The sequence below is a fragment of the Grampus griseus genome (assembly GCF_964374135.1).
Source record: "Grampus griseus genome assembly, chromosome: 12".
Classification (NCBI taxonomy): Eukaryota; Metazoa; Chordata; class Mammalia; order Artiodactyla; family Delphinidae; genus Grampus; species Grampus griseus.
In genome coordinates, this window is record NC_139006.1 from 25551907 (window position 1) to 25567862 (window position 15956).

General features: G+C 39.7%; 1 protein-coding gene and 1 pseudogene across 3 annotated transcripts in view; one reads left to right on the forward strand and one right to left on the reverse strand.

Moving 5' to 3' along the window:
* Positions 1-15956, forward strand: part of MAPK1 (mitogen-activated protein kinase 1) — a 95251-nt gene that overhangs the window by 32318 nt on the left and 46977 nt on the right. The gene's annotated exons all lie outside the window — the stretch shown is intronic.
* Positions 4695-4936, reverse strand: LOC309831312 (small ribosomal subunit protein eS27-like; annotated as a pseudogene). The gene has a single exon. The product of its transcript is annotated as a small ribosomal subunit protein eS27-like (transcript).

Consider the following 15956-nt stretch of genomic DNA (forward strand, 5'->3'; position numbering starts at 1 on the left):
ATTGGATCTGTTGCAGAGTACTAACTCTGACTTTGTGCTGCTCTAGTGTGCTTCAAATAACAGAGTTTATGGTTGTGGGGTTTTAGGATGATGATAGTCACGGTACTAAATTCTGATGGGGTATCTTAGATCTAGTAATAGAGACGCATTTTTCCTATTAATCGGAGAGAAATGTTTTTCATACTTTTTCCTTTAATAATTTGTGTACTTGAGCCCACCAAAAATTTGTAGAACCTTTACTGAGTATAAGTCACTACAAGTCTTCATCTTTCTATGGCTATATCTATGCATATATATGTATGTATGTACATTCAGTCATATAATTGGATGTGGGTTTTTTTCCAGTCTCTTGTGTACATATAAAAAATTTTTAAAGAAGTTTTGCACTTATGTTTGGAAGAAGCCTGAACACAGAATAATGGTATCTTCTTTTTGTAACTTGGCCAACACTATCAGGGCAGACATACAGGGCATAGCCAAGCTAGGACTAAAACTCAGACCTCCTGATTTGAAGTCTAGTTTTTTTTTCTGATGTTACTTTCTTTTTATGGTTTCATTGGATAAATTAATAAAAAATAATAAAGTAATTAAAAATGACTTCCACTTTTTTGGGGATGGTCTAATATCTTTCAGGCTTTTCATCTGCTGTTTTTGCAATCTTCATAACCCCATAGGCTTTCTTCATTTTTGAGTCAAGCAAATGGTTGCTCAGAGGTGTTGGGTAGTTCAGTGATGTCTCAGCTAGTAAGGGAATGGGCCAGAATTGGAACTCACCTGACTCTTTGGCCCCTATTACTGAAGAGATTTAAAAATGCATATGTAGACAACCAAATTTGTTCAAGCTCTGGGCTGTATGGAGCACCTTTCCTAGAGAGGGTGCACATGTGTTCATGACATCAGATTTTAAGTTGCAATATCTGAAGTATTATTGGAGCACTCAGTCTTAAAATAATGTAAAATTATGATGGTTTTACAGCTAAAATGACTTTAGCTTTTATTTGCTCACTGAATGGTTCACACACTCTAAAGAAACCTTTGCACTGGCTTTCTTGGTTAGTAAATTATGAGAGAATCAGGCTAAAGGAACGAATACGTTTTCTTTTAAAGCAGTCATTTGTATTATCTACCTACTTACTTTTGGAACATTAATTTGGATCAGTCTAACTTACTTAGCATCTGAAGACAAGTTAATTTTTATCTGTGAAACAAAGTACTGTGGTTTTGTGTTCAGATAATTAAAGTGCACCGAAATGGGTAGCTTAGAGAACAGCTTAATAGCTTTCTCTAAAAATAACCCATTAACAGTTGATAGCATTTTAGTTGCTTAACAACGTGTACAGTATGCGGTGCTAATGCATGAGGAGATAACTCCTTCATTAGACAAACTTTATTATCCACAAATATTATTGAGCCTCTGCTATGAAATGACTGTAATGACAGGGGGCTGGGGAGGATGGGGAGAAAGCCTGAATGTACCAGAAATGTTATATTTACGCCAAAGCCTCAGAAATGACTGTGGAAGCCTGGGCATTTATTCTAATGATGTTGCCATTGCTCAAAACCTGTTTGTAACACTTCCTATGAAATTGTCCTCAGTATGAGCATATGAACCATGAGAGAAAATCAGCCCCACAGTTTTGTAGCATAGCTCAGTTTTTAAAAATCACCTTTTGAGGTATAATTTTTTTCTTTTTCTTTGCGCTATGCGGGCCTCTCGCTATTGTGGCCTCTCCCTTTGTGGAGCACAGGCTCCGGACGCGCAGGCTCAGCGGCCATGGCTCACGGGCCCAGCCGCTCCGCGGCATGTGGGATCTTCCCGGATCAGGGCACGAACCTGCGTCCCCTGCATCGGCAGGCAGACTCTCAACCACTGCGCCACCAGGGAAGCCCTGAGGTATAATTTATCTATAACAAAATGGACCTTTTCTTTGTGCAAAGTTCAGTTGAGTCTTGGCAAATATATACCCTGTGTAACCGCCACCACAGTGGAGATATGGAACATTACATAACCCCAGGAAGAAGTACCCTTGTGCCCTTTGCTGTCAGTCTTCAGCTCGGGCAACCATGGATCAGTTTTCTATCACTGTAGATCAGCCTCAGCTTACCTAGCGTTTCAGATAAATGGAATTTAGAAGTCTTTGCTCTTTTTTGCCTGGCTTTTTCACTTAGCATAGGGTTTTCCAGGTTCATCCTTGTTGTCGCGTGTAGTCATTTCCCTTTTGTTGCTCAGTGCTCTTCCATTGCACGGTGACACACAGTTTGTTTACTCTTTCCTTGTTGATGACTATTTGGGTTGTTCCAAGTTCGTGACTGTTATGAATAAAGCTCCTACAGACATTTGTATACAAGTCTCTATGGATGTATATTTTCTTTATTTTTTAATTGAAGTAATTTGACATACAATATTTTATTAGTTTCATGTGTACCACATAGTGGTTTGACATTTGTATACATTGTGAAATGATCACCACAATAAGCACAGTTACCATCTGTCACCATACAAAGTCAATACAGTATCATTGACTGTATTCCCTATGTTGTACTTTGCATCCCCGTGACTTAATTATTTTATACCTGTAAGTTTGTACCTCTTGACCCCCTTTACCTGTTTCCCCCCCATCCCTACCCCCTACCCCTCTGGCAACCACCTGGGTTTTGTTTTGTTTGTTTTGTTTTTTAGATTCCATGTATAAGTGACATCATGTGGTATTTGTCTTTCTCTGTCTGACTTATTTCACTTAGTGTAATGCCCTCAAGGTCCGTCCATGTTGTGGCAGATTTCTTTCATTTTTACAGCTGACTGGTATTCCATTGTACACGTATACTACGTCTTCCTTATCCATTCATCCATTAGTGGACACCTAGGTTGTGTACGTATCTTGGCTATTGTCATAGACATATATTTTCATTTCTCTTGAGTAAATAATTAGGAGTGGAACTGCTGGGTTGTATGGTGAGTGTGCATTTAATTTTTCAGAAACCACCAAGCCTTTTCATAGTGATTGTACCATTTTGTAGTTCCACCTGCAGGGTATGAGAGTTCTAGCTTTTCTACAACCTCATCAGCACTTGGTATGGTCATTCTTTTTCATTTTAGCTATTCTAATGGGTATGTTATGTGGTTTTAATTTACATTTCCCTTATGACATCATTCATCTTTGTGTGTGTGTATTGTCACACAAAAAGTGTCTGTTCTTTTGCCTATTTAAAATTTTGGGTTGTTTGTCTTATTTTGAAGTTGTAAGAGTTCTTTATATACTCTAAATACAAGTCCTACATGTTGCAAATTTTTTCTCCCATATGCACAGCTCATTTTTGACCTTGACAGTATTATCTGGCCTGTTCACCCACCTTGCTCACTAGATCCCAGTCAGCACCTTTCCTTTTCAATCTCAGTAACTCCTCCTGTCTCCACTGTCGTCATCTTGTACATTCCAGAGGCTTTACCACTGCCCTTAGAGGTGTGCTGCTTTTTCTTTTTGTGAGTATTTTACTGATTTGAGAGTGCTGCTGGTTCACAGTGCCCTCGAGTCTGGGACGCCGAATGTTCTGCAGTGGGCGGCATGATTTCGTACAATGAACTGACTGGCTTAAAATGCCAGTTATGTGCTTGTTGCTTAGTCCAAGCCACTACCATCTCTTACTGGTGCTATTGCAGTGTTTCAAATGGTTTCTTTATTCACTCTTTCCTTTTTACAATTTATTCTTCATATCACAGCTGGAGAGAGCATTTACAAATATAAATTGGGTACTTTTAGTCCTTCCTTAAAGTGGAAGTGCACTTAAGATGAGTCTTAAACCCTTAGCACAACTTCCAGGTCACAGCCTCATCCTGAGCCATGTGCTCTTGGCTTGGTATGTGCCCGCCACCAGTAGCCTTCTTTGGGGTCCACAGATTCACCTGCCTAACCTCTCTCTGTTCAGTAGAACACTTGCCTTCTCAGCTACCCGTCACCTGGCTAATTCCAGCCTGTCCTTCAGGTCTCTGTTTTAAATGCCACTTCCTTAGAGAGGAAGAGCCTTCCCTGAGCCCCTAATTTAAACCAAGTTCTCTAGTTATCCATGATGATGTTAATTATAGCATTTGCATTTTTTCTTAGTATCTATCATAATTTATCTATTTTTAATATATGTCTCCTTACCCCACCCCCCCTTTTCTTCCTTTGGCCTTGCCACGCATCTTGTGGGATCTTAGTTCCCTGACGAGGAATTGAACCTGTGCCCCCTGCTGCACTAGACCACCAGGGAAGTCCCCTAATACATGTCTCTTTATATTTCCCCCATGTTGTATAAAGTTTATGAGAGTAAGGAATTTTCTGTTTTCGCTGTAGTATCCATAGCGCTTAACAATGTAGACGATTAATGAATACCTGATAAAATTGATTTTAACATTTGAATGGTTTTAAGTTTATTCATTGTGCCTCCTTCAAGATCCCAACTGACATTTTTTCTCTTGAGTACAAACTTCTATGTACTAGTTTTCTGTCTCTGCCATTTGCACTGAATCTGTAAATTGCCCTGATAATAAGAGTTCTTAATCTTTTTTGTGTCATGGATCTTTTAGGTAGTCAGTGAAACCTGTGGCTCCTTCTCGGATTAGTGGGTTGTTTTTTGGTTTGTTTTGTTTTTTTTAATCCAAAATAATGTTTATTGGGATCGTTTCCCATTCATCTTGATTCAGGGTGCTTTTAGTGCTACTTCCAACTGAAGGAGCATCCTTCTGTAAGCCTTGCTTTTTCCTCCTGTAGGCTGGCAGAGGACATTAGAGCAGCCAACACACAAAACTACTGTTTGTGCCTGGCTAGAGATGGTGGTGGTTTTATAGCATCCTGGGCATTTCACATCCATGAAGTAGGAGGTGGGGCTCTGCAGCAGGTGCTTCTTGTTGTGTGTCCTATTCTGGCGAGGGATGCAGGAGATCCTTTGTGAGAGGCATGTTCTCCTGAGGAGGTCCTCACTGCCAGATCAGATTAGTGGTCTGAAATGAATAGAATAAATTATGTAAGGTTACCAAGGAAATCGGTTATGTTGAAGTACTGGTTTTTTTTAATATTAAGAAAATACATCTTTAATGTGTGTGCTTCTTTATTAATGCCTTAAATAGCAAGATCAAGCAGCAGATGTGACAACTACTGTAATTTCAAAGTAGTGAGACATATAAATATTTTGAGAATTACAACTGTAGGCTTTTTACTGGTCTTAATATTTCTCTGTTTAGCCTCCTTCAGTCTCTGGAAATACCTGTATTTCTGATAGTGTCACTCTCGTGGCTGGAGAATTCTTTCTGTTATCAGAATAAAGTACAGATTTGGGAATTGTCTTTACTAAAGGAATTTAGAGCCTGAACCAAGATGGCGGAGTAGGACGTGCTCTCACTCCCTCTTGTCAGAACACCAGAATCACAACTAGCTGCGGGACAGTCATCGACAGGAAGACACTGGAACTCACCAAAAAAGATACCCCGCATCGAAAGACAAAGAAGAAGCCACAGTGAGACGGTAGGAGGGGCACAATCACAGTAAAATCAAATCCCATAACTGCTGGGTGGATGACTCACAGATCAGAGAACACTTATACCACAGAAGTCCACCCACTGGAGTGAGGGTTCTGAGCCCCACGTCAGGCTTCCCAACCTGGGGATCTGGCAACGGGAGGAGGAATTCCTAGAGAATCAGACTTTGAAGGCTAGTGGGATTTGATTGCAGGACTTCGACAGGACTGGGGGAAACAGAGACTCTACTCTTGGAGGGCACACACAAAGTAGTGTGTGCATTGGGACCCAGGGGAAGGAGTGACCCAAGGGAAGACTGAACCAGACCTACCTGCTAGTGTTGGAGGGTCTCCTGCAGAGGTGGGGGGTGGCTGTGGCTCACTGTGGGGACAAGGACACTGACAGCAGAAGTTCTGGGAAGTACTTCTTGGCGTGAGCCCTCTCAGAGTCAGCCATTAGCCCCACCAACGAGGCCAGGTAGGCTCCAGTGTTGGGTTCCCTCAGGCCAAACAACCAACAGGGAGGGAACCCAGCCCCAACCAACCAATCAGCCAAGCAGATTAAAGTTTTACTGAGCTCTGCCTACCAGAGCAACAGTCAGCTCTACCCACCACCAGTCCCTCCCATCAGGAAACTTGCACAAGCCTCTTAGATAGCCTCATCCACCAGAAGGCAGACAGCAGAAGCAAGAAGAACTACAATCCTGCAGCCTGTAGAACAAAAACCACATTCACAGAAAGATAGACAAGATGAAAAGGCAGAAGACTATGTACTAGATGAAGGAACAAGATAAAACCCCAGAAAAACAACTAAATAAAGTGGAGACAGGCAACCTTTCAGAAAAAGAATTCAGAATAACGATAATGAAGATGATCCAGGACCTGGGAAAAAGAATGGAGGCAAAGATTGAGAAGATGCAAGAAATGTTTAACAAAGACCTAGAAGAATTAAAGAACAAACAAACAGAGATGAACAATACAATAACTGAAATGAAAACTACACTAGAAGGAATCAATAGCAGAACAACTGAGGCGGAAGAACAGATAAGTGACCTGGAAGACAGAATGGTGGAATTCACTGCTGCGGAACAGGATAGAGAAAAAAGAATGAAAAGAAATGAAGACACAGCCTAAGAGACCTCTGGGACAACATTAAACACAACAACATTCGCATTATAGGGATCCCAGAAAGAGAAGAGCGAGAGAAAGGACCAGAGAAAATATTTGAGGAGATTATAGTCGAAAACTTCCCTAACATGGGAAAGGAAGTAGCCACCCAAGTCCAAGAAGCGCAGAGAGTCCCATACAGGATAAACCCAAGGAGAAACACGCCAAAACACATGGTAATCAAATTGGCAAAAATTAAAGACAAAGAAAAATTATTGAAAGCAGCAAGGGAAAAATGACAAATAACATACAAGGGAACGCCCATAAGATTAACAGCTGATTTCTCAGCAGAAACTCTACAAGCCAGAAGGGAGTGGCATGATATACTTAAAGTGATGAAAGGGAAGAACCTACAACCAAGATTACTCTACCCAGCAAGGATCTCATTCACATTCGATGGAGAAATCAAAAGCTTTACAGACAAGCAAAAGCTAAGAGAACTCAGCACCACCAAACCAGCTCTACAACGAAAGCTAAAGGAACTTCTCTAAGTGGGAAACACAAGAGAAGAAAAGGCCCTACAAAAACAAACCCAAAACAACTTAGAAAATGGTCATAGGAACATACATATCGATAATTACCTTAAACATGAATGGATTAAATGCTCCAACCAAAAGACACAGGCTTGCTGAATGGATACAAAAACAAGACCCATCTATATGCTGTCTACAAGAGACCCACTTCAGACCTAGGGACACATACAGACTGAAAGTGAGGGGGTGGAAAAAGATATTCAATGCAAATGGAAATCAAAAGAAAGCTGTAGTAGCAATACTCAATATCAGATAAAATACACTTTAAAATAAAGAATGTTACAAGAGACAAGGAGGGACACTACATAATGATCAAGGGGTCAATCCAAGAAGATATAACAATTACAAATATATGTTTACCCAACATAGGAGGACCTCAATACATAAAGCAACTACTAACAGCTATAAAAGGAAATCGACAGTAACACAATTAATAGTGGGGGACTTTAACACCTCACTTACACCAATGGACAGATCATCCAGACACAAAAGAAATAAGGAAACACAAGCTTTAATTTAAATGACACAAGAGACCAGATAGATTTAATTGATAATTATAAGACATTCCATCCCAAAACAGCAGATTACACTTTCTTCTCAAGTGCGCACAGAACATTCTCCGGGATAGATCACATCTTGGTCACAAATCAAGCCTCAGTAAATTTAAGAAAATTGAAATCGTATCAAGCATCTTTTCTGACCACAACACTATGAGATTAGAAATGAATTACAGGGGAAAAAACATAAAAAACACAAACACATGGAGGCTAAACAATACGTTACTAAATAACCAAGAGATCACTGAAGAAATCAAAGAGGAAATCAAAAAATACCTAGAAGTCTTCCCTGGTGGCACAGTGGTTGAGAGTCCGCCTGACGATGCAGGGGACGCGGGTTCGTGCCCTGGTCTGGGAGGATCCCACGTGCCGCGGAGCGGCTGGACACGTGGGCCATGGCCGCTGAGCCTGCGCATCCAGAGTCTGTGCTCCGCAACAGGAGGGGCCACAGCGGTGAGAGGCCTGCGTACCGCAAAAAAAAAAAAACGAAAAACAAAAAAACCTAGAGACAAATGACAATGAAAACACAATGATCCAAAACGTATGGGATGCGGCAAAAGCAATCATAAGAGGGAAGTTTATAGCTATACAAGCCTACCTCAATAAACAAGAAAAATCTCAAATAAACAATCTAACCTTACACCTAAAGGAACTAGAGAAAGAAGAACAAACAAAACCCAAAGTTAGCAGAAGGAAAGAAATCATAAAGATCAGAGAAGAAATAAATGAAATAGAAACAAAGAAAACAATAGCAAAGATCAATAAAACTAAAAGCTGGTCCTTTGAGAAGATAAACAAAATTGATAAACCATTAGCCAGACTCATCAAGAAAAAGAGGGAGAGGACTCAAATCAATAAAATTAGAAATGAAAAAGGAGAAGTTACAACGGACACCGCAGAAATACAAAGCATCCTAAGAGACTACTACCAGCAACTCTATGCCAATAAAATGGACAACCTGGAAGAAATGGACAAATTCTTAGAAAGGTATAACCTTCCAAGACTGAACCAGGAAGAAATAGAAAATATGAACAGACCAATCACAAGTAATGAAATTGAAACCATGATTAAAAATCTTCCAACAAATGAAAGTCCAGGACCAGATGGCTCCACAGGTGAATTCTATCAAATGTTTAGAGACGAGCTAACCCATCCTTCTCAAACTCTTCCAAAAAACTGCAGAGGAAGGAACACTCCCAAACTCATTCTGTGAAGCCACCATCATCACCCTGATAACCAAAACCAGACAAAGATACTACAAAAAAAGAAAATTACAGACCAATATCACTGATGAATATAGATGCAAAAATCCTCAACAAAATACTAGCAAACAGAATCCAACAGCACATTAAAAGGATCATACACCATGATCAAGTGGGATTTATCCCAGGGATGCAAGGATTCTTCAGTATATGCAAATCAATCAATGTGATACACTACATGAACAAATTGAAGAAGAAAAACCATATAATCATCTCAATAGATGCAGAAAAAACTTCTGACAAAATTCAACACCAATTTATGCTAAAAAACCCTCCAGAAAGTGGGCATAGAGGGAACCTACCTCAACATAATAAAGGCCATATATGACAAACCCACAGCAAACATCATTCTCAGTGGTGAAAAACTGAAAGTATTTCCTCTAAGATCAGGAATGAGACAAGGATATCCACTCTCATCACTATTATTCAACATAGTTTTGGAAGTCCTAGCCATGGCAATCAGAGAAGAAAAATAAAAGGAATACAAATTGGAAAAGAAAAGTAAAACTGTCACTGTTTGCAGATGACATGATACTACGCATAGAGAATCCTAAAGATGCCACCAGAAAACTACTAGAGCTAATCAATGAATTTGGTAAAGTTGCAGGATACAAAATTAATGCACAGAAATCTCTTGTATTCCTATACACTAATGATGAAATATCTGAAAGAGAAATTAAGGAGACACTCCCAGTTACCATTGCAAAAAAAAGAATAAAATACTTAGGAATAAACCTACCTAGGGAGACAAAAGACCTGTGTGCAGAAAACTATAAGACACTGATGAAAGAAATTAAAGATGATACCAACAGATGGAGAGATATACCATGTTCTTGGGTTGGAAGAATCAATATTGTGAAGATGACTATACTACCCAAAGCTATCTACAGTCAATGCAATCCCTGTCAAATTACCCATGGCATTTTTTACGGAACTAGAAGAAAAAATCTTAAAATTTGTATGGCGACACAAAAGACCTTGAATAGCCAAAACACTCTTGAGGGAAAAAAACGGAGCTGGAGGAATCAGAGTCCCTGACTTCAGACTATACTACAAAGCTGCAGTCATCAAGACAATATGGTACTGGTACAAAAACAGAAACACAGATCAATGGAACAAGATAGAAAGCCTAGAAATAAACCCATGCACCTCTGGTCAACTAATCTATGACAAAGGAGGCAAGGATATACAATGGAGAAAAGACAGTCTCTTCAATAAGTGGTGCTGGCAAAACATGTATAAAAATGAAATCAGAACACTTCCTAACACCATACACAAAAATAAACTCAAAATGGATTCGAGACCTAAATGTAAGACGGGACACTGTAAAACTCTTGGAGGAAAACATAGAAAGAACACTCTTTGACATAAATCACAGCAAGATCTTTTTTGATCCACCTCCTAGAGTAATGGAAATAAAAACAAAAATAAACAAATGGGACCTAATGAAACTTCAGAGTTTTTTGCACGGCAAAGGAAACCATAAACAAGATGAAAAGACAACCCTCAGAATGGGAGAAAGTATTTGCAAATGAATCAACGGACAGAGGATTAATCTCCAAAATATATAAACAGCTCATGCAGCTCAATATTAAGAAAACAAACAGCCCAATGGGCAGAAGACCTAAATAGACATTTCTCCAAAGAAAACATACAGATGGCCAAGAAGCACATGAAAAGCTGCTCAGCGTCACTAATTATCAGAGAAATGCAAATCAAAACTACAATGAGGGATCACCTCACACCAGTTAGAATGGGCATCATCAGAAAATCTACAAACAACAAATGCTGGAGAGGATGTGGAGAAAAGGGAACCCTCCTGCACTGTTGGTGGGAATGTAAATTGATACAGCCACTATGGAGAACAGTATGGAAGTTCCTTAAAAAACTAAAAATAGAATTACTATATGACCCAGCAATCCCACTACTGGGCATATACTCAGAGAAAACCATAATTCAAAAAGACACATGCACCCCAATGTTCATTGCAGCACTATTTACAATAGCCAGGTCATGGAAGCAACCTAAATGCCCATCGACAGACGAATGGATAAAGAAGATGTGGTACATATATACAGTGGAATATTACTCAGCTATAAAAAGGAACGAAGTTGGGTCATTTGTTGAGACGTGGATGGATCTAGAGACTGTCATACAGAGTGAAGTAAGTCAGAAGGAGAAAAACAAATATCGTATATTAATGCGTATATGTGGAACCTAGAAAAATGGTACAGGTGAACCGGTTTGCAGAGCAGAAATTGAGACACAGATGTAGAGAACAAACCTATGGACACCAAGGGGGGAAAGCTGCGGGGGTGGGGGTGGTGAGATGAATTGGGCGATTGGGATTGACATGTATACACTGATGTGTTGTATAAAATTGATGACTAATAACCTGCTGTATAAAAAAATAAATAAAATTTTAAAATTAAAAAAAAAAAGAATAAAGTACAGATTTCTCAGCTTTCTTTGTGTGATGTTACCTTTTGCTTTTCGCCCAGATGAGCTCTAAACTCCAGCTGTACTGGACAACTTCGCACTTGTACCCAGCCTTCCATGCTTTAGTTCCTGTGGCTACTTCCTTCTGCAAGCCTTTCCTCATAGACTGCCTATGAAACCCTGCTGTGCTTTTTAACCCACCTTAAATAAATACCACCTTCTGAAAGAGGTTCACAGATATTAACATAGAGCAATGTCTGACACATAGTAAACACTCAGTAAGTTGTAGATATTATTAAATAAGAATTGTTCATAAGATTTCTTTTTATTATCACCACCCAACTATAAGTATCTTGAGTGATGTCCATATAAGAAACAAGACAGCACAATATATCAATAATTGTGAGTAAACATGATGTAAAGTGAAAATATGCCTCATATGTAATATACATCAAAAATAAAAGTCTTGACCTGGGGGAAACAAGACTTGAAAGTGCTGCATCAATCCTGTTAACTGTTGTTGCTGTTTGCACTGTAGTAAGTATGACTTTGAGAGGAGGAGGTGTGATCAGGAGTCGAGGGTGTGAAGAATTGGCAGTACAAGCCAGCCCTGTGGGCGGCTCCTCACACCCCACAGCCTTGGAGTGTGTGTGAGAATGCAGTAGCCGAATTGGAAGTGGAGCTGGTATGGGCACCACCAGCACTGGAGAGTAGTGACCATGCTGAGCACCCTGCCATCAGGGCCATGGACAGACCCAGATATACCTAGAAAAAAAGCAGGAAAGTTCAGGATGGCGGGGGAAGGTCAATTTTATGAGACACGATCAGAGAACTTCTAACAGTGAAAGGAACTATACCACAAAAGTAAAGCTATTCAGATGAATAAAGTCTTAGGAATAAAGGTTCTTTCCTAAACTCTAATAACCAAATAACTAGAAATCCTGAAATTTTGGAATAATGCTTTTTTAAAGAATAAAGGGTACAGCTTTCATGGAGCAATTTGGAGCAGGCCTTTTTTTTCCTTCACATGCAAGACTGCTGTCATTCCAGCTGGCAAACGTAGTAGATTTGAAATGGCTCCTCTGTTTCTCAGAGTCCATAATATATCAAATTATTTCTGTATGTCCAAGTGGGAATCCGAAAATAATTCTTTTATAATCTCAGCTTAATACCATAGGTATCTGAATGCAGCTTCTCTCAGCTAATACTTGGGCATCAGCATAAGTTTTCACTCTCTGTTGTAATGACAGTCTCAGCTACTAAGTGGTGCCTGTTGCTAAGTTGGAAACCAGTGTAGAGAGAGCACTTGTATGTTTCTTTTTTCCTTGACATTTAGCACTTTTCTAGAAATATTTACTTTCCCTCGGATTTTGTACATGTGAAGTTGTTAGACTCCAATTAAATGTATGTTAATCTCCTTGACCTTGTCCCACAGCTCGCTGGTGCTCTGTTTCCCCCGATGTCTCCATTGCATTACATTTTGGCTAGATTCTACTGCTGTGTCTTCTAGGTCACCAGGTTTTTCTTCAGTGTATAATCTCTTGCTAATTTCAACCATTGTATTTTTTTCATCTCTAGAAGTTCATTTTGAGTCTTTCTTATACCTTCCACTTCTCTCTTTATATTGTGCTGTACGTTCACGAACATATGGAGTATATTTATACCAGTACACATGATTGTCTACTAATTGTATCATCTCTACTTCCTAGGTATGTTTTTTTATTGGCTTTTCTCTTCATTATAGATTGTATTTTCCTGCTTTTTTGTTTTGTGGCTGTTGTTTTTACTGATTTACAGTATTTCAGATGTACAGCAAAGTGATTCATTATATTCAGTATTTATGTTTTTTTCAGATTCTTTTCCATTATAGGTTATTGCAAGGTATTGAATATAGTTCCTGGGGATTTTTTATTTTGGGGGGGGGTTTGGATGTTGATTGGATGCAAGACACTGGATTTTACATTGAGTGCTAGGGCTTTTTTTGGTATTTCTTTAAATACTTTGGGACTTTTTTTTCTGGGATGCAGTTAAGTTACTTGGAACACTTTGATCCCTTGAAAACTCTCTCTTAAGCATTTTAGCTCTCTTTTAAGCATTTAGTCCAGAATAGCCTTTAGTCACAGGCTAATTTAGCCCCAGTACTGAGTCAACACCTTTCTGAGGACTCAGTTTTTTGTCCTGGTGTGAGGAGGTCTTTACTGGAAAAGTGGTAGAAGAGGAACTGTTCCCAGCCTTGTTCCACATGGATTAGTCCATCTGCTCCTCTCTGGTGGCTCCTTCCCCAGCCTTGGAATTTGATCATGCACAAGCTCTGATCATTATCAGCTGGACACTCAGAGGGAACCCTCTGTGGATCTCCCCAACCTTCTCTGAAGTTCTCCTCTCCTGTACTCAGCCGCAGAAATTCTGAGTTGGACTCTCCAGATCTTGAATTCTGTCTCAACTCAGGGAGACTACCAGGCTCCATTTGGGTTTCCCTTCTGTTTACTGAAACCTGGAAACTCCAGGCAGTAAGCTGGGGCAGTCACAGGACTCAGCTTGCTGGCCTGTGTTGCCTGTTGCTGGGTGTCAGAAAACTGTTATTTCATAAATACTGTCTGGTTTTTTAAGTTAAGAAGCAAAAGCCTGTGAAGGTATTTAGAACTTTAGGAACTCATTTAAAAACTCAAGTTATTTCCTTCAAGCTGCCTTATCTTATATTACCCACCCCTCACTGGTTATTTTTTTCTCCCAACAGAATAGACAGAAATAGTAAGACAAAATACAATTTAAATTACGTTTTAAATCACTCATGGTCCCATCATCCTAGCTTGTTCTGTATATTGCCTCTTCTAGATAAATATTTTTAAGCTGCAGTCCGTTGGTTTATTTTGAATCTCACCTTTAGTTAATACGATCTTCATACTTAGTTTAATGGCTGCATAGTGACCTGTTATATAAATATTCCATAATGTATTAATCCTTACGTTTGGCAATACAGGTTTTGTTCTTTTAGGTAGTTTTGCAGTAAATACCTTCAAATATCATACCTATTCTTAAGGATGCTCAAAGGGAGAAAGGCAGGTGGGATGATGTTCTATTTATTTCAATCTGCAGTGAGATTTAGCCTATATTGGGTATTTAGTAAATGTTTGTCAAATGATTGAGGTGGAACATAACTTAAAGTTCAATTAGGTAAAGTTTTCAGTTACCTTTTTAGGAATATTTTTGTTCCATTGGGCATTCATTTTTATTTTTATGGGGGGTTAAAATAGATAATTATGAAATGTTTATGTTTCCTTCTACTTATTAAATTAAGCCCATATTTTCTACATGTTAATTATAATTATGTCATCAATTTTGGAGGTATAATTTAGTGGAAGACCTTCAGATAAACTTTTATGTTGGAATAATTTTAGGTTTACAGAAAAGTTGCCAGGATAGTGCAGAGGGTTCCCGTAAGCCCCCACCCAGTTTCTGTTTCCCTTGATATTAACATCTTACATTACTGTATGCGCTTATCAAAACTGAGAAACCAGCATTGGTATAAAGAAATTTCAGACTTTATTTGGAATTTGCTTTTCCACTGATTTCCTTTTTCTGTTCCAGGATCCAATCCAGGATACTACATGCATTTAGTTGTTATGTCTGCCTGTCTCTCTGTGACTGTTTTCTCACTTTTCTTTTCATGACTTAAAGAGTACTCGTCAAGTATTTTGTAGAATATCCCTCAACTTGGGTTTGTCTGATGTTCTTCTCACTATTAGCCTGGGGTTACAGGTTTGGGAAAAGAATATCACAGAGATGAGCTGCCTTTCTCGCCTCATCCTATCAGGGAGTCACAGTGTCCACATGACGTCACTGGTAGTGGTAACTGATCGCCTGGTGGAGGTGGTATCTGCCAGGCTTCTCCACTGTAAAGTTACTGTCCTTCCCTCTTCACATTCTGTTCTTTTGTTTTTGTTTTTGTTTCTTGCGGTACGCAGGCCTCTCACTGTTGTGGCCTCTCCCGTTGTGGAGCACAGGCTCCAGACGCGCAGGCTCAGCGGCCATGGCTCACGGGCCCAGCCACTCCGCGGCATGTGGGATCTTCCTGGACCGGGGCACGAACCCGTGTCCCCTGCATCGGCAGGCGGACTCTCAACCACTGCACCACCAGGGAGGCCCACATTCTGTTCTTTTGAAGCAAGTCTCTAAGTTCAGCCTGCCCGCAAGGTGTGGGGACTGGGAGAGATTGAGTCCCACCTCCTGGAGGGGAGAGGATCTATACATATTACTCCAAGTTCTTCTGTTAGGAGGATTTGTCTCTTCTCCACTGTTTGTTTCTCCCCTGTGAATTTGGTTACAGCTGCTAGAAAGAAGACATAAGTGATTTAGAACGTATAGTTCTGCCATTGAGGAATATAGTCTAATTGAATGGAGAGCATTTGAACAGGACCAAGCTAGGAAACATGAGATTTATGAAGTAGGCACTACTTCTTGAGTTGCCTGTGGCCACTTTCTCCAAAGCTGTGGCTCCACCATCGTTC